Source organism: Synchiropus splendidus, chromosome 4 (assembly GCF_027744825.2).
Source record: "Synchiropus splendidus isolate RoL2022-P1 chromosome 4, RoL_Sspl_1.0, whole genome shotgun sequence".
Classification (NCBI taxonomy): domain Eukaryota; kingdom Metazoa; phylum Chordata; class Actinopteri; order Syngnathiformes; family Callionymidae; genus Synchiropus; species Synchiropus splendidus.
The window spans coordinates 17,184,964-17,210,950 of record NC_071337.1 but is presented as its reverse complement, the minus strand read 5'-3'; the positions used below and the strand labels follow the sequence as shown (position 1 = coordinate 17,210,950).

At 38.7% G+C, this 25,987-nt stretch overlaps 1 protein-coding gene across 2 annotated transcripts in view; it reads left to right on the top strand.

Moving 5' to 3' along the window:
* pparaa (peroxisome proliferator-activated receptor alpha a) overlaps positions 1 to 25,987 on the top strand; it is a 53,544-nt gene that overhangs the window by 2,082 nt on the left and 25,475 nt on the right. For both annotated transcript variants that reach the window (XM_053861587.1, XM_053861588.1), the window contains exons 2-3: positions 3,351 to 3,385; positions 12,391 to 12,474. The gene's annotated coding sequence lies outside the window, so the exon portion shown is untranslated. The remainder of the gene's footprint in view (positions 1 to 3,350; positions 3,386 to 12,390; positions 12,475 to 25,987) is intronic.

Here is a 25,987-nt window from a genome sequence, read left to right as displayed (position 1 = left end):
CATGTTAGTACAACTCTATTTATATTTTTGCTTCACTGTCTTGTATTCCGAGACTATTTTTTTTCCTCATAAACTAAATGATTAAGTTATTGAAAATATCAAAACATGTTTGCTGTTATTGTGGTAAAAATACCATATATTTGTTTAATGAAAAATGAGTTGAAATGCCACAATTATTTTTTGAAAACAAACTTTGTATGAGCACAACTTGACTTTAGAATTTTTTCAGTTAATGTACTCGATAATGCTGAATTGTGGTTCACACATGCATTTTATGCATTTATAATTCTCCTGCAAAGTACGCATTTTAAAGATTATCGTCAGTGTTGCTCCATGCCTTTATTTTGTAAAATAGTGGACTTTGTGTTAACTCTTTCACTTCCAGAGCACACTGCATGTGCCAAAAAAGGCTTCCCAAATTCAAATTTCCACTGATTTTATATCATTATTGTCTTGTTTGATCATTGCTTTTGTGTTTTTGTCAAGTGTGTGTTGTGCTGTGCACGGTCAGTGTAATTCTCCTTCAATAAACGTAATCCAAGTATTTCTTCACCTCTTTCATATCTTGTAGCTTCCCCGAAGCAACACTGATGCAGCTCTGGGTCAGCCTGACCTGCTCTCCATAGTGTTTATTAAGTGCCGTGGCACTGAACGTTTATGAAGCGTCATAAACAGGAAAATGCCATTGTGTCTTTTGGAGCAAAGACACACACACACAATGAACTCATTCCTCCTCCATGACAAGGAGACCATGTCATTGAGGAGAGTGCAGATGGCCACTAGGGGGGAAAATGGCGCTGTATGGGCAGTGTTTGTGAGCTCGATCTCATCTTCATCACCACCACCACCGCGAACTGCTCTCATATCTCACGCAATTGATTGAAACCCTAAACGTGGAGGCTCTCTGTGAATACTTGATTTGGTGTGATGGCTGTGTGGTGTGTTGTTTCTTTAAGGCCATGGTGGGTCAGAGTTGGGGTGCGGTGGGGGATTTTATTCAGCACGTGAGGCCTGGTGCTGCCATGTGCTGTGTTTTGCAGCATTCTTAAGGGGCCCGAAGATTTCTGACATTATAACGCTGTCGATTCATTTGGTCGTGCGTATAAATCCCCTCTTCATGCGTGTTGCTCTCTATTGATAGTCGAACTATTTGTTTCTGTGTTTGTTGTTCTGGAGATCGGGAGTGAAATATGGCTGAAGCATTTCACAGTGGGAAACCTTTAAACCGAGCATTATGCCTCATCATTTATGGATGCGATCGAACATATTTTAATGTTCATAGCTCTATATGGTGTGTTACTAAAGGAGCTGTCAGTGAACTGATAAAATATCAGTTATCTGTAGTGTTTTATTATCAATCTATTGATTATTATGTTTTTATCTGTGTGATATATCACAATCACTACTCGGACTTAACTTTTGTTATTAGATTGTGACTTCAAATGTGTATCAAGGGACTTATTGTATTATGACCGGGGTAGTTGAAGTACACCTTAATGTGACCTATGTATCTAGGTGAATAAGCATTGGTTTTCAGCCAGTAATCTACTCTGGCACGTTTATCAAGTGACTATAAAATCACATTGATCAAGGGGAATATCATATGAAAATGAATAGTTATGCACTCATCGTTGTGGTATTTTTTAGTGTTGCTGCTAATACAATAATGTGTCTCTATAGTATGCTACTTAGTAATCTGTCATGTATGGTGATGCGCAGTGTGGTGATACAGAACATATCACATCTGGATGCAACGATTTCCTTTCATTTCGAATGGTGGTCCACATATGTAAATACATATTGTCTATGTCAATGTGCATGAAGATTCATGATGTACTTTTTTAACCTATAATGTGATGCATGTATTGAGTTGCAAGTCTGGTTCTCGTGCCAGTGGAGAATGTATCTATTTATGATGCATGTACATATCATGTAATGCTTTTCTTAGTCTGTACATAGTCTTGTACATATCAAGTTGCATTGCATGAATTGGGGTACATATCTGATGTGATAGTCTATGTATCTATGTATCTAGCTACGTAGCTTGTTGTGATCCTTGCATAGAGGCGTTCATGTGCTGCCTGAGTCAATTATTTTGTTGTGATGCAAGTGTAGATGTTCATATCCTGTTATGGCGGATGTGTTTTGGTTGATATCCTGTTGTCACCAGTGCATCAAGGGTCATATGTAATGAGATGCACGTATCAAGTCACACATTCTGTTGAGCACGTCTTCAGCATATTAGTTCATGCTTGATTGAAGCTAATGCTTTTTGATTGTTGGTTTACTTATCATGCTAATGGATGCTTGTCTGTCAGGGAACTGGTTTGTTTACTTGTTTTTTTTTTTCTAAGTGCAAAAGGAAATTCATTTGAATATTTATTAGGTACAGTCGCGCAGTTTGTATTTTTCACTTTGCCTCTTTTTATTAATGTGGCGGGTCAGTCCGGTCACATATGGATATGTTGTTTGAGTGGTTTGCGTGCAACGTCGGTGAGTCTGTGTGCATGTTTGTTGTCCTGGTATTTCTCTGCTGTCCCCAACAAACACATCACATTTTAAATCTCGGCGCAGGGCATTTAAGTGCTTGACCTAATTTCTCTGGCAGCGATGAATCCACTAGTGAAGGCCGTTCTCTTTCCGTGCGTGCTTGTGTGTGTACGTGTGCATGTGCATCTGTGTACGTGTGTGTGCGCACGCTGCTCTGGGTGTTACCTCCTTGCCTCTCTAACAGGAAGCTGATGTGGAGTTCAGCTGAGGACAAGGAAAAGGCCTTTTCTTTCCACTGTGAATCATTTGAGAGTGAGAGAGAAGGAGGGAGAAAAAATGGCGAAGGGCGGAGGGAGGGGAGCGAGAGGAGGAGGGGGAGAAATGAGCAGACTGCTGCATTTATTGAATGCTCTGCAATCTGGCTCGTCTCTCGCCCCTTACTCTACTGCTTTTATTTTTTACTCCTCTATCCTGTTATTATTATTTACCGCCGAGTTTGAAGTAGAGACAGCAGTGTTCTGGATGTAATCTGCAGGATTGTGGAGAGTTCAAGAGTCTTTGGAGGAGTTTAAGGCAGAGAGAAGAAGGGAAATTTAATTGCGTTTTAACTTACTCCCCTGAAGGCTGAATGTTGCTTTTTATGCAATATTCCATCTAATTTATTTATTTGGTGCATCCTTTTAAATGAAGTGGGAAAATAAAACGCAGATATTTTCAGATTTTGTCTTTCGTTTTCATTTTCCCTCCTTTTCTATATCTGTGATGGCATCACATGTTTTTATGTCTATGCTGTATAGTTGAATTGAAATGAACTTTTTATTTATTGACATTGAGTCTCTTCATGTTTTTGTTGTTTGCAGGACACAAGGACATGAGTGCCAAGACATCGTCAAAGGTAAGTTTGTTTACTGACAAAGCTGGTTCATGAACCCCAAAATACGTTCATTTGACAGTGTGTCTCTTGTGTTGAGGAAAACATTCACAATAATAACGTTAACGTACAAACATACTGTTTTTACAACTCTATCAAGTATGTGAAAACTAAAGAATGTGAAATGGTTTAGTTCAAAAGCCTTGAAGACATAACCCTTGTAGCTCAACAAAAAGATCACTGAGTGGATCAATTAATCCACAAAGAAGATGATGACTGACAATTACAAAAAAACGTGAAAAATGGCAGCGACAACGCATACCTCTGCCGTTTCACACGTCTTCACACAAACATGGCGACAATTAAATGAATAAAACATCCGCCCTGGTAAATTACTTGGCTGTATGCAGCAGTCCTAACAACTGGAATTGGTGTCTTAAACTCATGTTGTCTCTGTCGTCACATTGATTTCAGCGATCCAGTCGTTTGTTGGCTTTTACAAAGTCATCGGATTTCTGCTATTTTTCTTTTTTTACCAGAAGTGGTCATGTGATTGACAGACACAATGAAAAGCAGGGGAGGACATTTTAGTGAGTTCATAAATTCAAAAACCAAGGAGAAAAAAAGTTTACAGTCCCCCCAAAAAATAGACTCTAAAAGAAATATAAAAAAAACAGTATTTGTTATGCTCATCAAAGAGACCTTTGAAAGAAAAAGTATGGCCAAATACCATTTAACTGAAATTGGTAACTGTAGTGAAAATGAACTGAAAAAAAATCTTGGAGAATAGTACAAAATATAGATGACTCTGTGATGAAGCCTTCAAATGATCTACACGTGTATACAGGTGGTATTTCCGAACCATATCAAAATGTTATCATCTGTTGACTACCATGGCCTGAAATCCACTAAATTGTTTTATATGTTCACTGGCGTTGACAAAGATACAAAACACTAAATAAAAAAAAAGTGACAGCCAACCTAGAAAAGGTCAAGTAACAAGGTGTAAGGTCACATCAGTAATCATTGAGGGTCACTCAAGGTCCTCGATTCATCGACCTGTAAAACATGTTGTAGCTCTTCAAGAGTTAATAACTTCCAACATGGTGAACTTGTACTTCTTTTAGATCGGCATGTCGTTTGTTATAAAAGTGAAATATTCCTGCCTGCTAGTTCAGTGGTGTAATTATGCAGTGGTGCTTCAGGGAGAGTCTGGGTTCTCTTCCAGAGCACGTAATAACAGGGTTGTCCGATAATTTATGATTTTTAATTTCTTCCATTAAGCCTCCACAATCGGGATGACGTCTTATTTTGGTTCCTCGTAAATCTGGTGATGGAAATGACATTTGAAAGCAGTGGTTTTAAGGAGAAGCTCGTGGCCAACCAGTACGTGTTTGCTGACAGATGACAGCAGTCGGTGGTCTTGCGGATGCCGAGTATTAGTGGGGGGAGGAAGGATCTTTGAGTGGATATTTGGGAGGGAAATTGATGACTACGCACATTTAATGTCTGCCCACTGTTGGAAAAGGGCTGCAGGAGTGAAAGATTGTTGGTGGCATTTCTGTCTGGCTGCAAATACTCGGTTTGACCTGCACGACTCGGCAGTTTTTCTGGGTTAGCAAAACTTCAGTTTCCATATGAAGAATTAAAAGTTTGATTCTTAAGGGCCGTTGTTTGCCTAACTTCCTTACAGATCTTCTGAGGAACATATTACAGGTTTGGCGTCCAAAACAAACATAGCCATCAGCGGAAGAAAAAAACCTCTGGTGGCTTTTCATTTAATAATTTATGAACCGTAATCACGAGCAATATTTAATTTTGGAGCAAACATATTCACACTGGCGGTGTGAAGAATTAGCATCATTTCTGACACTTAACAATGTGATTAAGATTGCTCTGTGAATTCATCAGAGTCCTGTGATTAAAACCTGCTCTTCAGTATTATAGCAAGAGATGGGATCTTTTAACTCATGGCTCTGGTTAGACAGGGATAGAGCCTGATTAAAACTGTCAACCCTTAGACACCAAAACAGATGATAGTTTCACATTTCCAGCTGTCAACACTGACATTTGCAGCTTCACAGCTAGAAGGTCCATGCTTGTGCAGGTTTCCTTCAGACATTCTAGTTAGATCCCACGCTCCAAAAGCATTTTGAGGTTAGTTAGTGACTCTAAATTGGTTGTGTGTGAGTGTACTGTGATTGGAAAACAGTCGTGGGAGTACACCGTTTATATATTATTCTTATTGCTGAGTTTTTATTGTTGATGTTTTCACTCTTTCACTTTTTTTATTTTATCAATGAGGAATGCATTGAGACTATTTTGACTTTATGTTGCTGTTATTTTTATTTACAATGAATTCATTTTTTATTTATGTATCATATGAGTTACTAATGTCATTGTACTTCATGCTCTCTTGGTTTTTATGTGGCGAAAAACGCTCAAGATCTTGGCTTGAATTAGAAAGAATAATCAAATAAACTTTCATTCAATGTACTTATCTTATTCCTGCAACTGGGTTGCCAGAGGATGCACCCTGAACATGTCAACAGCCCATCACAGGTAGCTTTTATGTACAGTAGCTCTACCAGTCAAGAAAGCCTTTCTAAGTGCTGCTGTGTGTCGCAGAGGCGTCAATCCTCCTAAAATATGCAGCTGTTATACTTTTGACTCTGGTGAATGATGATATTTAATGCCACAGGCAACAAGGAAAAGTAATTGAACAGTGAGTTGGACAGGTGGATGGACTCTGTATACTCTAGTGTTGGTGGACACTTTGGATGGAAATGAGGGGTGTCCCATGCAGACAAGAAGACCACACCAAACCCCAGAGTTACCCAGTTGGTGAAGAAATCCTGAAGTCCTATTGATGTATTTGATTGATTTCAAAGTGGGGAGTCACAGGAAAAAAAAATCATTGTCATATTTGACAACACTCAGTTTCACCTGTTTGTTGTCACCATGTGGCCTTGACTGTGCCTGGGCAAAAATGGTCACAGATGAGGCAATCTTGATAACTGTGACCTGACCCCTCTGGTATATCGAATATGCTCCCTGAAGCTGAGGAGTCTGTGGCATGTAAATCTCAACTAAAGGCCAGCATGTGGTATATTGCTCAGATTCATGAGCCATGAATAGTCATCACTTTGAACCAAAAGAAAACCTGTCATGGAGGCATTTGGATTGGTTTTCCACTACCAGGCCTAGTACAGTTGTGTGGTACAGTTGGGGCTGTTCCAGTTTCAGTGGATCATAGAGCGGCACCAACTGGTCTTGTGCTTTAGATCTAAGGTCTGATGGATTGCAGTGTTCCCTTGCAAATGGGGGGTGACAGTCAGAATTGACTTGCTTTTGAGCTCATCTGCTTCTTCCATGCAGCAAAACTAGTTGACTTTTACATCTCTTCACATAGTGTCCGTCACTGTACAGACCGGCTCGTCTGTTTTTCTGGACCTCTGCCTCGTGGAGATATTGTTTTGCTCAGGCATTATGCACTAAATGGCCTGACTCTGGTGTGTACTGTACTGTAAAACTACTTTGTTGGTTCAACTGGAATCATTATTGATTTTCCATGGCCAAATCTGATGCAGCAAGTGGTCGGACAATGATGGAGGCTGAATCTGTACTGTTCACTCAGAACTGCACCGTAGTCTGAGGACATAATTTATTAGTTCTGACTGTAAGACAAGCAAGGTATTTTGGGTTCTTCTAAGTGATACAGCGAGAAGACGCAGAGTTGAAGAATTAAAGTTTTGGTGTTAATGACAGAGCTACTGTAGCTAAGGAGGTTTAGTTCAGGTCACTCTCTTTAAAAACCCAACATGGATGCAGTGCCACCTACTGTAGGAGTATAATAATCCATTAAAAGCCCACCTGCTGCTCGACCAGAAGTGCTGCTCACTTACTGGCTCCTGAAAGGTTCAAGTTCAGGTCAGTGTCACAGAGCGATGGCTTGTAAAGGAGCTCAGGTGTAAGATAGCCTTATCATCCGTCTGTGTGGTGATAAGACGGCTGCTCTCCCTTCCACAGCCAGAATGAACCGGCCAGTATAATCTCTGTCTCAGTCTGGGGGCTCCCATTCCCCAACTGAGCGCTGGGCCACGACTGCATTGTGGCCTGGGGCCTCATTTGAATGGGCCTTTAGTATTTTGTGTGAACAAGTCAGCGCCATTTGCATTTGTTCCAGTCACAAAGGTTTAACAGGTCAATAGGGACTCGCTTGCAGAAGATGGACACAGCTTCTTTTTCAACCCCCCTCGCTCTCTGTCATCCAGTCTGCTCGCTGCTCTTGTCAGGCCAACGTGGTGCGTGTACATGCAAGTGTGTGTGTGTGTGTGTATTTAAGGTCATAATTGGTCACAGCAGGAGGCGGGTTCATAGTATGGAAGCCAGCACTGTCACTCTCCTACCAACAAAGACTTAATTAACATATAACGTATAGCAACAGCATGTTGGCTGACAAAGAGCCATTTGTAGTGTGTGTGTTCATTCATCTGTGTGTGTGAGTCATATATATATATATATATATATATATATATATATATATATATATATATATATATATATATATATATATATAAAACCTCATTAAGATCTAAATGTGCAAAAGGTACATTCTAGCTATTTCATCTGGTCTTAAGATTTTGATCAGGTCTGTATGTATATATATATATATGTATATATATTTTTATTTTTTATTTTATTTTTTTTGATAAATTTAAATTTCCACATGGATATATTTTTCCAACAAGACTGAGTTCTACTTTTTTTTTAGAGAGCAAATTAACATTTATTACATGCAAATAATAATACAATTATTTAAACATATTTTTAATTCAGTGGCTCTTGCATGCAGTGAAAAGTAGGTTTCCTGGAGAATAATGTGCCACATGCACTTGTATTTATAGGGCCTTTATTTATATTACCATTTCTTGAGCTTGGTAATCTTGATTTGTGCTCCTCTCCCTATTTTGAGGTTATGTATTCTTCAGTATCGTTTATAGATTTGATGCATGGTGCTGCTGTTTCCTCTAATACAGATCGATCAACATCTTTTTATTTAAAAATGAGGTAAGTTGACAGTGACTTGCCAGTTGTGGGATTTGTTTCAGGATAGGCCCCCATTAAACTGAAGTAGTATTTGCCTTCTGCTTAAGGTTTCAGTAGAATATTGACCTCCCTGTCAGTTTCTCTTCTAAACAGTTGGTAAAAAAAAAAAAAACGACAAAAAACAGGGAATCCGAAACTCAAGGTGATTTGTCAGACAAGGCCACTGTCTTCTGCCTGTTTGCGGTCCAGTGTGTCTCAGAATCAGAACTTGTCATGTACTCTACTTTTTCAAGCCCTTTGGAATTATGACAAGATAAAGAATTTGTTACAAGCATTTTATAGATGCCAAAAGATTGAGACTCCTGGTTTGTTTTAAACCACAGCACATTTCTGTTTTGATTTGTACTAAAATAGTCGGCAGTTACTGGTGCATACTGGAGAGATGAGGCAAGAAAGTTGAGGGAGGAAAGACAGGATGAAGAGAACAAGATACGATCAAGTGTTTGTGGTCAATCATCGAGATGATGACAGGCGATGAGGAGAATACAGGCGGGGTGCTGCAGGTCAAGATGACTGCGACAAAAGTGATAGTGGAACGGAAGCTTCCGGGACAGTAGTGAGAGCTCCTATGATGTATGGACTCTGACAATATTGTTGGACGTGACAGAGAAACAGACAAGACAAGACGAAAGTCAGTATCATAAATGACTAAGCAGCCGCATTAGAGAACTTTGGCAACAGAGTTTGACGCCAGATAATTAATGGAGAGAGGGGACATGTTTGGTGAACAATGTCAGAGATGTTGGTACCTGGGAAAAGGAAATGAGGAAGGCAACCGATATTGTTAATGGATGTGGTGAAGGAGGAAGAGGATAGGTGTGACTAGAGTGGATGGTCAAGGTGGGTTAAGATGGGGGTTGACTTGCTGGGAGCTGAAAGGATTTATCAGAGCAGTAATAATAATTTTTGCTTGTCTATATTGCAATACAATAATTGAGGTATTTGCAACAAGGCAAGTAACCACGCAAAAATGGAATTCAGTTTTACCAATGGGTCACATACGAGATGTCCAACTAAATCCTAGCTGTTGCTAAAACCTCTTCTCTTCATTAATGGGTAATCCACAGTCAGGATGCAGTGAATAGCACAATGACGTTGTATCGTGTTCTAAAGACACGACTTAAGTTCCATTTAGACAAACATACAGTCAATACACTGCATACAATAAGATGATTAGAATTTACTTTACTTGGCTAGAGGCTGAACAGGTGCTAAAGGTAGTTAAAGGCTGTAGAACTCAGTTGTCAGGTAGCAGATGAAATTCTGAGAGGGAATTTAATCTGAAAATACAAATATGCACCTGCTGTGTCAATCTTCTGGAGTTGCGGGCATAAATGAATTGAGTGACAGTGGGGTGACGGGTTAAACCAAAGTGACATATTTCACCATATATGTGGGAAGCAATTTTTCAGTTGAGAATTGATCCCTTTACTTAGGGAAGTACAAACCTTTTCAAAGGTCAGATTTCTTGTGAAATGCAGATAATCTAGACTGGTTTTGATCAGCACAAAACTGATGTTTGTCATACAAAGTGGATGCAAGAAACACAAGACTTATCTCGAGCTCAGCCGAGAATGGGGACACGTCTGAGTAAGGTTTCTTCACACTTCTCAGGCTGAATTACAGCTTCAAAGTGGAAGACTCCTCAGGAGCCCAATAGTGACACCTTCTGGAGCCTCATATTGTTGTCTCCGTATTGTAAAATAAATACAAGTGCTCTCATCAGTGCTGGTTATTACAAAATGATTGCAGCAGTTAAGGACAGTTTTTTTTGTCATTTTTTATCAACAACACCGTATTTCCTTGTGTAATGGCTCAATCCTAGCATCTCACTTTTTGTAACTTCAAAGAGGAAATGCTTTTCTTCCCACTGCTGGTTTGATCTCTGCGCAGGGCGAGAAAGTGGCTTTGGGGAGTAAATGTCTTAAAATTAGGCAGAACCAGCAGCAGTGCCCCTGCTGCCAAATCTAATATCTCTGGGCCCAGCTCATGTTTGGCTGCTGGTCAGCTTCTGGACACTCTGCTGGTAATTATTCATTCCTGTTAGTGCTCCCGGTCCTCTACCTTGAGAATAGCAGGGTCAGAGCCCGGCATCAGGTGCTGGAAGCTGCTAGCCGGGCCACAGTCCAGGCCCAGAGATCCAGACCTGACAGCTCAGAGACTGAATCGTGTGAAACATCGCGCACAAAGAAGCTCGCCCATCTGTATTCGGCCTACATAGGCAGCCTTTGTTGCACCAGACAAGCACATGACTGCGAGCATCTTAACCCCTGAGATCCACATCTCTTCCCTCGCTCACTGCCGTTGATGCCCCTACCAAAACCCTCACTGATCTGTTGGTTTTCTCTTTGCTTATCTCAGCTGTTTGGCCGGACTTCCACCCACCATAGCCATGTATATTCGCCACCATACTAGTAGGAACACACTGACCACATGCACAGAGTATTTCTCCAAATATTCATGCGCAGTAATTTTTCTCAGTTATGATCTGTGCTGCCGTGATCTCCTTCCAGCGAACAAGCTTTTGACCCGGCAGAAAACGAATGGATTGCTAATTCATTTCTGCTGCAGTAAAACTTTGTGACTGTGTTCATTTTATGTTTTGTTCTTCCTCATAGAACCTAAAACTGGTGGTTTTCACATTGTCCAGTGGCCCAAGTGTGCAGGTCTGCACTTAGCCCACTAGACAAGTGACCCAGATAGCCACAATGACTGGAGGAACAATGGTTGGGCCTACAGATGATTTCTACTGTATACTGTTGTTTGGCCGTCTTCAGTTCAGTTTCAGAGGTCCATGGATGCCTCAGAGTTCAACAGATCTCATGAGCATTTTCTATCCTATCCACTGTCTCTGCTCTGTTGTGTGTCAGATATTAAAAAGGAGGTCCTGGCGTTTATGGAGCAGCATTTGCCTTGTGCAGTAGCTTTGAGTCCAGCTGTTCCCAGAGAGAAGCACCGACATGGCTTTTTGATGAATTCAAATGCATTCATCAGTGATGACATCATTTGATGGTCAACACTGTGTTACCGGAGAGACTCTTATTAGCTCCCTTGATATGCCTCAAGAACGATGGGCTTACAGAGAGTGTTAACCATCCCCAGGGATGTTACAAAACGCGTGACGTCATATCCTGTGGATGCTGCTAGTGTCGGTGATTGGGGAGGTACAAATGTGGTCCAGCCTTTTGTTTAGGCAGAGATTCAAAGATCATTGGGAATGGCTTTTTCTTCAATGATATCTGTGTCAATTTTATTGGTGTTCTATGAGCATTTTATGGTCAAATCAAATTATGACCAAGGGAATTTAATTTGGACAAATCATAGCTTTCCTGAACGTGCCATACACTGGTCGAGCTCACTCTCTCCCATGTGGTCACAAGCTTGGAGAAGAGAATAGAATTGTCTGACATTGTTTTGTCTGGACTCTCGATGAGTGGGTCAGTCATCCAAGAGGGACTCATAGTAGAGCTGCTGCTCCTCCAAGAATCCAGTTGCGATGGCTGAAGCATTTTGCAAAGGTGTCTCCTCGATACCTTCCTAGTGAGGTGTTCAACTGGGAGGATGTCTCTGGACAGACTCACTCAGTGCTGGAGAGATACTGTCTCTCTCTTGTGCTGGGTACATCTTGCTAATCACCCAGAGCGGTGAGGAGCTGGAGGAGGTTTCTCGGGAGAGGGAAGTCTTTACCTCGAATGCTGCCCCCTTGACACAACCTCAGAGTGTAATAATAATGTAAGAATTATTTTTGCGTCGCTTTTTATAGCAAATGTAGAAACTTTTTGATTTGTAGTCTGCCATATTTGCGTGTATTGATTTGTTGTATTCAGATAAATTAATAAGCCCAAAACCAATGTTCTGTTTACAAAAATATATTTTAGAAGAAAGCCTTATTTGTGTGTCACTCTTTTTTCTTCTTCTAGCGGAGCCTACGCTGGATTATAATTCCTCTCTGAAGACTTATTACTGTGGACAAATTGACCCAATAAAGCAATTGATCAGCAAAGGTAAAACCAGAAACACTTCTTTTGCTATACACAGTAAGCTAATAATTATCAGTATTTATTACTAATGAATTATCCAAAGACATTATTCGGGTAGAGTTAGATCTCATTATGTGTTTCCCGCAGTCACGTAATTGAAGTTATGTTGATACTAGTAGATTGAGTTTAGTTCTGCATGGTAAGCATTTCTGATGCGAAGTGAAACTTTGGAGTGTTCAGTGAGGGCTGCCAGTGCTGCTAATGAATTTTGGCAAATGTCATACTCCATGTTCCTGCAGACATGCGTTTGCATGTGAGTGGAACCGTCCCAAAATCAAACGGACAACGCGAGCGATTCCAGACCGGAACCGACCCGGACCAATTCTGATGAACAAGGGTGTCGGGAGAATAAAAGAAGGGATGAAGTTAGAGGAGGTTCAGGGGGCTTCACTGAGGGGTGAAAACTTATGATCATTGTAGAGGATTCTGACCAGGCCGAGTCAGGTTCCGCTGGGCTCGGTTCTGCTCGGTGACGTGGCAGCAGGTCAGTTTTGTGGAGGAGGTACCACACCCTGAGAAGAGCAGAGACCTGAGCATGTGACGCAGTTTGATTAGAATCTAAAAATACTCAAGTGCAGTCCGGACCCGGTGCAGTGAGTAGTGTGTGTATGTGTGTGTGTGTGTGTGTGTGTGTGAGAGAGAGAGAGTGAGAGAGAGAGAAGGGTGAAGCAAATAGGATGACTGATTATAAATGAAAAGGAAGTTTCATGTTTGACATGTATTGTCTTGGCTTTGTTTAATTCAACTTGTGAGAGTTGTCGTCACATCAAAGTTGTGCTATTAGCGTGAGATGTGAACCTGCATTACGTCAAAAAGTTGGTTCACAATAGATCAAGTGTTTTAACTGTGTCTGTCTGCATTTTTGTGTCTTGTCTTTTAATCGCTCTTTAGTCATTTTAGTTTCTATTTGTGTGTGTGTACCTAGTTTGTCCTCACTTGTGGGGACTAATTCTTGACAAAACACCTGCTTGTGAGGACACGATGGGAACAACTGGGCCGGACCCCACAAATCCAAGCTTCAATTTGATGATGAAAATGTTAAAATAACTTGCTCATTATAAATAGGTTTAACTTAGGATGCTTAGGTTTAGGGTGAGCAGCTGGGGAAAGCATTATGCCAATGATAGGTCCCCACGAAGATTGAGATACATATGTGTGTGTGTGTTTTTTCAGATTTTCTTTTTGTTGAGTGTTCTGTGTTTCTCACATCTAACTGAGCACATTACTCTCAATATATGCACAATTTACTTGAAAAGTGTCTATTTGTGACTTAATCCAATTGAAACATTTTTAAAATAATTTTTACTGTTCATTTTTTGTTAAAAGCATGTGTGCGTCATGGTACGAGTGTGCGACAGACAACATTTATCAATCGACAAATTAATACTTAACATTTATTTTAAGGTTGTTATTATCTTGTTTTGCATGATACAGGATCGAAACACAAGTCTGTTCCTGTGTGTCTATTTGTGTGTTCCTGATGCCTGACGGTGTGAGAACAAGTGCAAGAACATGGATAAAGAGCTCTTTTGTGTGTGACATTTTTAAAGTTTCAAAAATGCTTTATAGATGTAGTTGTTGTCAGATTCAATTGTTTATCATCATTTAAAAGTAATGTTTTGTTCCATATACATGTGTTAGTTTATGCTCATCTTCGTTATAGTGTGTGGATAGTTACATGTTGTGAACAATATCGTGGATTGTTGTATTTTTTTAAGAAGCTCGTGGTTCTTGTTTGTTTGTTTATAAATATTTAATCAGGAGTTAAAGTTCTTTGAACCATTTGTCTTATGTGGAGAAGTTTAGAATGGAGTCCAACTTTTAGGTTTGATGTGTGCATTCATGTGAGAGATACAAATGGAAATAGATGGTCAGTAAGGTGTTCATAAAATGTTTGTGTTATTGTGTGGATTTTTAAAGAGTTTATTTTGATGTGTGTATTTAAATCACTAACTTTTAGGAACTTCAATGAATGTGTGTAAAGTGTGTGTGTGTGTGTGTGAGAGAGAGAGAGAGAGGGAGAGAGAGAGAGAATGAAATTTAATCTTTTTGTCGTTTTTCAATTTGTATATGTAAGTGTGTGTGTGTGTGTGCTTGTGTGTGTGAGGCTATTTCATGTTATCCTGTGAGGCCGTGGATTATTTTGTTTTGGTCTAAAGAAGGGACAACAGGTGTGTGTCCTCTGACTAAGGTAAAAATTAGTATTGTGTTTATGCTCATTTCGGTTAGGAGCCCTGTTAATATAAATATTTACTTGAGGTTCTTTCCATCTGAATATTTAATGCTATAATACACATATTGTGAGGTTATTTGTTATGTGAATATCTGATGTGTATCTTCACGTTTTTTGAAACGTGTGAGAACGATCACAAGTTTCAAGGTTTACAAATGTGCATCTTCTGGATTGTTATGAGGACATTTTGTACTTTTTTATGCCAGGGCTTATGAAAAGTTATGACGGTGCGAGTGTGTGAGCTCATTAAGGAGTGGCACATTAATGTTTGAAATCATTGTATTCTTTTTTTTTCTAGTTTATTGATTAAGTTAAAATAATCAGGAATTGGTTTTATTTATGCGTGTGTGTGTTAATGTTTTCTTAAAGTTTCAGGGTTATGAATTTAATAAACTGACTACATTAAGCAGCACTTTGAAGTTCAAACAAAGATTTTAGGGAATAAGGAAGCCCACGTGTGTTTGTGTGTGTGCGCGTGTGTGTGTGTGTGTGAATGTCTGCTTCAGAGCGAAGTCGATAAAAACAACTTGTCAATAGGATGTTATTCTTTTTTATCTACACATATATTACATTAAATGAATAAGCATTCAATTTCAAATGTGACAAATGTAACAGAATGAAATATCCAGCTTTGAATGAATCTATGTCTTAATTGTTATGAAAGGAAAAAGACATCACAGCACAAGACACGAGAAGTTATGATGGTATTGGGGATCGTCCTTCACTCGTGTCCCCTCAATTTTAGCAGCTTTTATTTTCTTTTCTTCTCAACCTTGGCACTGCTTCTGACAAATCTTCACAAACAGACACACACACACACACACACACACACTCTCAAACACTGCGGCTGTGTTTTCCTTGCTGAGTACTTCCATCATTACTGTTCAGAACAGCCTCAAGTTTTGTCGTTTAATGTACAAAAGTTGTTGAATCTTCTGTGTGATATTTAAATCACGAGTTTATGACTCATTGTTTTATACTGGGGGGGGGGGGGGGGAAAGGAACACTTGTTCCACATTTCCATAGTTTCTTATTAAATATTAAATAAATTAAATATACACTAAGGTTTTAAAATTCTGCATTTGTATTTTTCATGTTACTAATAGATATTTACAAACAATTTTAACAACATTAGTGCATGCTTCAACGTTCGAATACGAGTGTATTTTTATTACCTTAATTCATTCATTCATTATTTATTCGCTTTTTCAATTTGAAATTTTAAAAACATGTACGCATAATTACATTTAAGTACAAGTTATCTGAATATTAATTAGTGAATATTAATATATTAAGCATTCGAATTAAAATGTCAATTAATTATTACATCAAAACGAAAGTCATTCATTCTTACCCCTTTTTTATTATTATTAAATTTCAGTTATTATTTTTAGTTGAGAAATGTGCTGCTTTTTCGCAGTTGTTAATTTTTGCAAATGATGTTACGCTCACATTTTTGTGTTTAAATAGGTGAATAATGGATTTATTAATAAACGTGAATACTGCACACTTCTGAAATGATCAAATAATTAGGTTTCTTCATCACCATCTCAGCGTATAATGTGTAACCACTGCTGAAACATCTGCTTTCATTCTAATATTCTCTGTCTTTCTGAGAGAATTCGACCTCAAGGAGGTCTCCTGTGTGTAGAAAAATGACTGAAGATTCTGATTTAGTTTGGTCATACCTGTAGTGAGAGTGAAATGATTCCTTTCCTGTCATAAAGTGAAAGACGTTAGATATGAAGAAGTTCAACATCTGAAGTGTGTCATGATTACTCAGCTGGAACCTGAATATTTGTAATTCTGTCGGACCTGGAATGGACTGTCTCTAAACTTTCCTGCTTAATTTTTCATGTTTTTTTTGTAAAACGACTGAGCAAAAGTGAGTTATGAGCTCCGTGCGCGTGTATGATTTCGTAGCAGACTGAGGGAGAGGGAGCACTCAGGCCGCCATGTTGTCTCCTCCTGTCCTCCATTTTGTGCTCCTGGCCTAAATCCTGCTGCTCCAGGACTCCTTGTTTGATATTCAACAACAACAAGTTCTCATAAGTGACTGGGCCGTCATCTTCAGAGAGCTGCTGAAGAGGCTGCAGTCGAAAGCTGCAGCAACAGGTTGTAAAACCTTAAAACAACTCCAGTCAAGTGTTTGGTTTACGGCTGCTCGACATGAGCCGCAGGCCTCGTAATGGCTCCCGGGGGTCACGGGGTTAATAGAGACTGATGTATAGGGCCCCTGAGTGAAGTCCCGAAGGGCTCGGCCCCTTAATCCCCATTAGGCCGCCGTGTTAGAGATCCTTACCTTTCAAAGCAAACAGCACGCTCTCTTAGCTGCGGGGCCCCCAGCTTTCCACTTCTGACCCCGGGGTCGTGGCCTTTGTTCACGGCTCTTCAGAGATTGACCTCCGAGGTCACGGCTGTAAAAGAGAAGTGGCGGCGGCGCGTGCTGCCGAGGGGCCCCTCTGTAGGCCACCTTGTAGACGGCTGCCTGCCCGCTGCGCCGGCAATGTATAGAGACGCGTGTGTGTGTGCTCAGAGGAGCGTGTGTGCCGACGCCTATAGACTCCGCTTGGAGAGTTTCAACTCGGCGGAGGCCTCGCCAGCCCGGAGATGTCTGCTCTTTCTCTTTATCACACTCCTGCAGTTCTTCTCTAAAATGACAAAAAATACTTGAATAATAACTTTTAGAAAAGATGACTACAGGAAACAGAGGTTTATTTAGTTTCACAACTTTGACATGTAAAAGTGAATGAATGAATTTATTCTGCTGTTTTTACATCCTTTCATAATATTTTATCTTTGATCTTTTAACGAACATTAAAATAATCTTTTGATGATTACAGGTGAAAAACGCAGATTTTTTTTCCCCATTAATAGAAGTACAGTTTAAAAAATAATAATCTTAAATATTGTTTTTAATTCATTTAAAAATCACACATTCAATTCCTGAAATATTTTTTAATGCTTTTTAATGTTTTCCTCCATCATTCCAATATATTTTTTTCTTTTTTCTTATTACCTAAACTATCCCTTCACATTTTAAACATTTTTTTTCTGCTTTCTCCCTACATGACACACACGACGCACAGTACCAAGTTAATGAAATGACACACTTACTTAGTGGCCTCTTCTCCACGCTCACTTCAGATGATCCCTGTGCTTCACCTCTTGCTTGTCTGGAAACAAATCCACAAAAGCCTCATCTGCAGTCCGTTTGACTTTTTACACGTATGCATCTTTAACACGACAGGACCTTCCCTGCTTTCCTTCATAGATTTCCTTTGTTTACAAGAAAAATTCATTTAATCAAATAACATTTCGTCAACTGGCATCACCAGATCAGCCTCGTGTTTTATTCGTCACAGTTTTAAAGTTCACTGAGTCCATAAAACAGCAGCTCAGCCTCACTTGCGTGTGTTCCGTAGTTTGAATTACTAGAAAATCTATTGATTTCAAATCAAAATATGGCTCATGACCACACAGGACATGTTATATATTGCAGCTATTCTCACATATGAAGCTTCATTTTCATTTACCTCCAACAGAAATCTGGTTCATATTGTCAAGGGGAATGGATATTTGGTCGTCAGGTTTCTCGACATCAGCCTCGTGTTCAGTGTGTCACACGTTTGGCAACAGATGCAGTTCAGTGAGTGCATGAAAGCTATCTAGCCGCTCCCTCCACTTTATAAATTGCTAGAAAGAGTTAAATGTTCCATCACGATCACAAACAATCCCTTTTTCAAACACTTTTATCAACGTAAGGCTGCTTTGTCACACAAGAAAAATTTGCTTTTTTTTTTTCAAATGGAACACTCAACCTGGTGTGTTATCGGACTCAGATTTGGAGTTTAAAAAAAAAAAAGAAAAGTAAGTAAGTAGTCTTTTTAATGCTGAAAATATTAAATATATTGTTTACACTTAAGCTTAATAGCCAAAGTGCTAGAATCAGAGATAGATTTTCTCCTTTTTGTCACACGTAAAGTGCTATCTTCACATATTTTCAGCCTTTATTTATTCAAAACAGACATTACTTTGTCGACAGGCTTCGAAGTGTGTGAATCACTGCTTTTGCTGAAAAGAGTTATTAATATATTTAATATTCAGACTTCAGACACTATAAAGGATAATATTGCTCCGAAATAATCAAACATTTTGTAATGTGCTCTATAGGTCCATCCCAGGTTTGATTAGTCTCACATTTTCCACAGGAAAACACTTTGGCCTCCCTGATAATTTACCACAATAATCAAAGCTTAGCACTCAGTCAAATTCACTTTTATTACTCTGAAACCTGTTGCTGTTTGGAAACTTCGAGCAAGATTTCCTTCAGATCAGCCTTGTGTTTCTGCCACTGTTTTGGCCACAAATAAAGCTTCACCCATCAGACAGTTTATTTTTTTCACAAAATAAGCACTTTATTAAATGTAAATCACAGTTTATTTTATTGTGAAGGAGTTAATTCCTCATTTAAACATCACAAAAGACAGTTGATAGACTTGATGACTAACATGTCGCAGGCTTAGTTTGTAAAAGAAGCTTGAACCTCTCCTGTTTATTTGCTTTTAATTTAATGAAAATATATAATTCTAGATGCCATCTGATTTAATTAATATGACATATGAGTGAGTGAATTTTCTTAATTTTCTTTATTTTAAGTAATTTGAATATCAATTTTGACTTTATTTGCACATACAGCAGGGTCGTGCACAGTGAAATAAAATATCTCTGTCATGTCTTTTTCCTCATTGTCCTCACAAATGAGGGAGTATTTCATTATTTTTTTATGTTTGTCAACACAAGTAATAATTAAATGTAAAGATTTTTCTCATGTACATCTGTCTGTACATCTTGTGAAACTAAATATCAATATGTATTTAGTCTTCGGGCCTTATCATGTTGAATGCAGATCAAAAAGCTGAGGCTCTCCTCTGGTTCTTTTGCTCACTAATGCCACAACAGTCACATGAATTGAATGATCAAACGTGACCGTTAGCTAAAGTCGCATTGTAAGCAAACCAAAAGACAACTTTTTCGGGCGTCTTTCTTGAGATGCGTTATTCGCAGCAGGTTTGGCAGCAGTGGAGTTCAATGAGTTTAGGAAATAACAGTTTAGCCGTTCCTGCGGGTTGTTTAAAATGCCATTTGACTTGGATAATAACTTCATTCACAATGAATGTGAACAATATTGATCTGCTGCTTTTTAGCAGTAAACATCACTGAACTTTTTTTTTTTTTTCCAGAAATACATGGTTTAATCTCTCTTTTTGCTCCTGATTTCTTGATATAATCACTTCAACAGCTTTGATCATGTTATCTAACTCGAATTTCTTTATTTAAAAACAGTTTTGTCACAATTAAAGAAAAAGCTGCTTTATATTGTAAGACGTATAAGACATAAATGCTTATTTTGTCTTCATGCGATACAATGTTGGCTGAAGTTTGACCCCAAGTTCTTATAACTTTGATTTAAATTTGCTGTTATTTATGGATATAAATATACAATTTAACAGCTTCTCAATATTTTTTTTGTTGTTTTTGTTGCAAAAGACATTGACAAAATTCACCATTTTCCACTCTTCTTTTGTGTTTTCCATATATTTGCTTTAAAATGGTCCCGATCTCAATATATCTCAATTTTACTTTTCATGCAATAGGTGCTTTGAATACTTCATTGCCAAACCCAGTAAATGTAAATTTACAGAATATTTATCCTGCAGTTTCTACGTGTTCTCCTCCTAGCCAACACGTGTTTGATTGCTTTGCAAGTTCAGAAATTAACTGTTGCTTGACTCTTGAAGTGGATTTGTTTATGCTGTTTATTACATGGATATTTCAGATATTGTGTTCATTGTCTAGCATATGAACCTTACGATTGCAATTTCACGTTTTCCTGTGGATTTACAGCTTTTGTGTTTTCTTTTTTGACCACTATAAAACAGCAGTGTGTACTTCATTATCTTTATATTCTTCATAATCTTTATAATTTTGTCAGCTTCCATCAGCAGATCAAGCACAATGCATTCTAAAAATATTTTGGCACCAAAAATGATTTCAGGTTTTTGTAATCACAAATCACCTTTGCATACATGAGAAAATGTAAGACGCCTGTAATATAAACATTGAGGCTACATTTTATTCACGTCCTACCTATTAATTTACAAGGACAAGTTTGTTGATCATATTTAGTCAGGGAAATGTATTTCTTTTGTCACGTGGCTTCATTACGTTCATTTTACATGCACGTGCTTGAGGTTCGGGAGCAGATGAGTTTCTGGTAGTTGAAAAATTGAGTTTGTCCTCTCTCAAGCATTTTGAAGTTGAGCTCTGAGATATAACACTGTGGATTCAAATGACGTTTTAATAGCACAAGTTGGAGATAAATGAGAAGCTGTTTTTACTGATTTATAACAATAGCCCTTTTGTGTCTTTTCTCTCTGCCCGCTAAAGTTGTCACTTTCGTCTTGGAATGCCTTTGTGAAGACTGCCTCCATTTCTTTGTACCTTAAGTATAAATCACTTTTTGTAAGGTTTATGTTGAATAATATTAAGATACATAAGCATCAAGGTTCTAAAAGTGATCCTGAAGCACACTTAAAATAGCATGTTCTTCTTATATGCACGTGAAAACCCGGATTAATAAGTGTTTGTATATGACATTTTGCTTTAAAAGATGATTTGATCAGTCAGCAATAACCGTAAATGTATTTTTTTTTAAGTTTCTTTGTAGCCTGTTTGCCATTTAAAAATTGCTTTATTTTGTTGAAGTAAAAGGAAATAAAAGTTGCTGTTCAATCTTAAAAGCTTATTTGGTGCAAATTTCCTCAAGTGATATTTTAATAATCATATTATTCGCTGTAAAATGCCGAATAGGCTTCAAATATGAGCAGAGGTCACATTTGCTACATGAATATTGATGTCTATTCATGAGAAAAATCTTGTTTATATGATTAAAACAACACTGTTCATACTGTAAATTTCCCCTCTGGCATTTTCTTTCATGGCCGCACATTTTGTTTTGACCAGATTTGGCGCCAAATGTCTTTCGTATGATGCAACTTCGCTCTTTTGTTACATGCATGCACTTGGACTTGAACCTGAACCAAACCAGTCCCACCGAATTCTTATGCGCTCTACCAAACAATAAGCGTTAAACAGTTTCACCATGAAAGTCAATTGGCAGGTAATTTGAGAGATTTTCTTTTAGTTTTTTGCTGACTCGTCATTTCATCAGAACTAAATGAAAATTAAAACGGGTGATGATAGAATATCGTTTATAATTGGTTTAAAAAATGTTTGGTAATTGATAATATATTAGTTTGTTAAAATAATACATGAAAAATTATATTTTATCATCTGTAATGTTGAAGCTTTAACCACAAGTGGAAACACTGCCAAATAAAAAATAAGGTCTTAGTGACTTATTTAATTTGAAAAAAAGTTATCAATCTTAATTTTAAATTGTGTTACTACAGTCATTAAATCCTTATTTATTTCTGTGTCTTTATAGCAGGGATGTCAGACGCCATCACGGATCCCCTGTCATGTGTTAGTGGCCAGCTCAGTCAACCTGAGAGCATAAGTCCTTTATCCTTTTTACTTGCTACCCGTGAAAACTCATATCATTTTTGTGTGGAAGACGTACTGAAACTCCTGAATATGATATTTGTCAGTGTGATGTTTCTGATCAAGTGTTCTAAAACTTTTAGAACGAATCTTCATTCCAAATCATGCTATAATGCCTTCCAACTTTGGTAGTTTAAGTTTTGTAAGTCTTAGTTTGCTTATTTGTCTGCTTGTTTTCAATGAAGCAGTACAATATAATTTCATTTATATGGTTAGTTTCGACTGTATTTTCACTTCAGATGGATTAAAAATCTCAAGAGTGGAAATGTGTTTTTTTTTTCATATTTGGTAAATTGGTCACCTTGTTTGCAACTATTGGGCTAAAATTGACCCAATTGACAATTGTTGAAACAATCTTCCTATGATCATGACCATGATCTGGTGGAAGTGCTCTTCCTGAAGATGAGTTTTGGATCTACCGACTACTCACTTCAGGTCTTACATGTATGTAATGTAAGGAAACTTGAGATGATTTTCACATTTTCCTTGTTTATACGTGATCTTTGGAGTTGTTTTGTGATAGGGCTTGTAAATCTCGTAACAATATATTGGTAAGTTTAGACTGCATTATAATATTTTCTTATGTCCTACTCTTGACAAATATGAATAATATAATATATATAATAATCATATTAAAATAGTCTGGAGTTTCATAGTTAAATATTTGTTGCTCTTAAAATGGGTATCAGATCAGTGGAGGGATGGAGCTCACATGGGTCACATGAGAGGGACAGGGTGCACAAGCAGCAGGGCCATGTCTAGACTTTTTTCTCCAGGGTGGACTGAGTAAGACACTGACTGATGCAGAGGTGTGTCAGATGATGGTAACATCATGATTTCAAGAGCAGATGCAGTATTCTGGCTGAATTAAAAACGGTCAGCCTGACCCTCTGACAACAATATATGAGTTTAAGAAGTAAATATTTGTAAGTCATTGATAGAATAAGCCTGTGATCCCTCACTTCACGCGACTTCTTTTTTGTATACGTTCAATAATTTGACACGTGACAATAAAAAAAAGACAATCGATATGCAACATTTTGTTTGCTGACTTCTGCATACTCAAGTCAGGACGTTAAATAGGTGCAGGTTTTTATTACAAACAAGAATCATCCATGGATTTTGATGTGTCAAACATGCAGAATAGTCTAGAACAAACACGTTAGCCATTAGACCAGTAGCATGAACAATCTGAATTGATTCATGGTCTCATTCATTTTCAGTTAAATTGGGAGCAGACTTTATTAATACATTGAATATACGGCAGGTGAAAGTTAAAGCAAGGGTTGGAATCACACTTTCTGTACAATTGTTCCATCTCAGGTTGAAGCAGTGGTGATTGAAATTGACATGGTGTGTGTGTATATATATATATATATATATATATATATATATATACATATATATATATATGTACACACACACACACACACACAATATAAATGTGTCCTTTGCCACCACTGGGGCACGGACGATGTTGCGACATGTCTTCACTTGAAACAGGTGCAGAGCCAGTGCTTTCCAACTTCCTCGCTGTCCTCTGTTCAATGCTTGCTCTCAAAGCCTGTTTAAGTCTTGTCTTAAATAAGCGTGATGAAACTTGGCATGAGTCTTTGCTGTTCTGGTTCCCAAATAGTAAACCAAGCCCTCCTTTGGTGTCCTTATGGCAGCTTGCTCAATCTCTGGCCGTAGACCATTAGACCTTGACCAGACGCAGATCACTGTCATTTACATTTAATCCTTCTTCAGGGTCTCTTGAAGTAAATGGCTTGTTTTGGTACAATGCAGTTCTGGAATCGGTCTGGTTATTCTCCTTGGTTAAAGCTGCGCTCGCAAACTTTAGTGTGGTTGTTGGTTGGAGGTAGTCTGGGTGAGGCTGAGCCTTGTATTCTGCCAAAAAGTCTTGCAAGTATTCTAGATATGTCATCCCAAAAAGGCAAATGGTCCACTTGAAAAAAACTGAGGAGACAATTCGCTCACAACTAGCAAAAGTGACTGTGTGACTTACATTGATAATTTGCGTTGGCTTGCGTGACAATAAACGGCACAGTTTAAGATGCACGGTTTAAGGCGTCTGCTGAGTACAAAGTGAAATTTATTTAGAAAGGCAGACACACGACCTGTGGGCCAAAACCGGCTTGCCAAGTCTTTTTATGTGGCCACTACCGGCTTTAAATAAATATACATTGTTCATTCAAAATTAAATTACTAATTCTGAGTGCTCCAATTTTTACATGAAAAATTGTACAGCAGAGTCTTGATTGTGCATCAAGCTTAATACTAAATATTCACTTAATACTCATGCTTGATACTAAAATGTTGGGACTCCTATTCGCTGTAATACTAACTAAATAACCATGGGCTGAGTTTAAAATTTTCTCTTGCATTGAATTTGCTCTAAACAATTTCCCCCCATTGGTGGTCTGATGCAGTGGCTCCCTTTCCATTGCTGTGCCCTCCTCACCTTCCAGTGAGCCACATTAGACGTCCCCACATGTGGTTCACCAAGTCGGTGAGAGGGTTGTTATTCCTCAAAACCACATCGATCATCATTGATTTAATGGTGGGCATTCTCATATAGATAAAACACTTCATGACACGCTTGGAAAGCAAGATCTGGTCTTACTATATAGCTGTTAAATGTTAGTCAGTGATGGTATGAAATATCTGTATTGTGCTTTTAACATGCATTAAGTATGTTCTAATATACAGCATTTATTCTGATTTAATTTAATAATACAGTACAAATATTCATGTGTAAAAACCTGCATCACCCACTACACATATATATATATATATGTACAAGGCTGAAACTTTTCTGAGTAAAGGCGTCAGTGAATGGACAGAGGTCCAGATTGAAGACGGGTCATGGTCCTGGACCCCCGTAGGTGAGAAGGGCCAGCCTGTTACAACTGGATCCTCATCAATGGCGGCGTCTCTGCTGCTGCAGGGGCGCGGCTGTGCAGAGGTCTACAGTGTCAGAAGTTGGCAGCCAGTAACCAGAGCCGTATCCTCGAATGAACCCTGCGTTTGGCGCAACAGGCTCTGCCAAGTTTTTTGAATTCCTGCCACATGTTAGACAGTAAACAACTGACTCGCAGAGACGGTGTCTTCTCCACGGAGGGCCAAAGGTCCCAGGAACACACACAAGTTTTTACACTATTGTGTGTTTTATATTCACTCGTTGTGCACGCTAGCCCATTGGTGGAGGAACTATGGCGAGATGTGACGTCACTGCGTGCGATTGTTTTTTCCTAATCAAGAGATTCAAATGTTAGAAAATGTTGCATCCGAAAATCTGTTTAGCTTAATAAACGCCACGTTCGGCGAACAGGAGCCGGACAGGAAGTGAGTTTCCTTCACGTTGAGTGCACCTGGCGGAATATCCAGCTCTTTTACTGTAGAAGCCGAAAGGAGGAAAAACTTGCCTGTGCTGAGTCTCTTTTGGGAGAGAGGGAGGGAAAGGAGAGTCGAGCAGAGCAGGAGGAGGAGGAGGAATGGCGTCCAAAAAGAGAGGAAGTCGGGTTCTTTTTTCCTTCGCCATTTGGGAATCGCTCGCAAACAGCTAAAGGGCATTACAGCATTTTTGGCCGAAGTTTGGGGGAGAAGTTGAGGGCG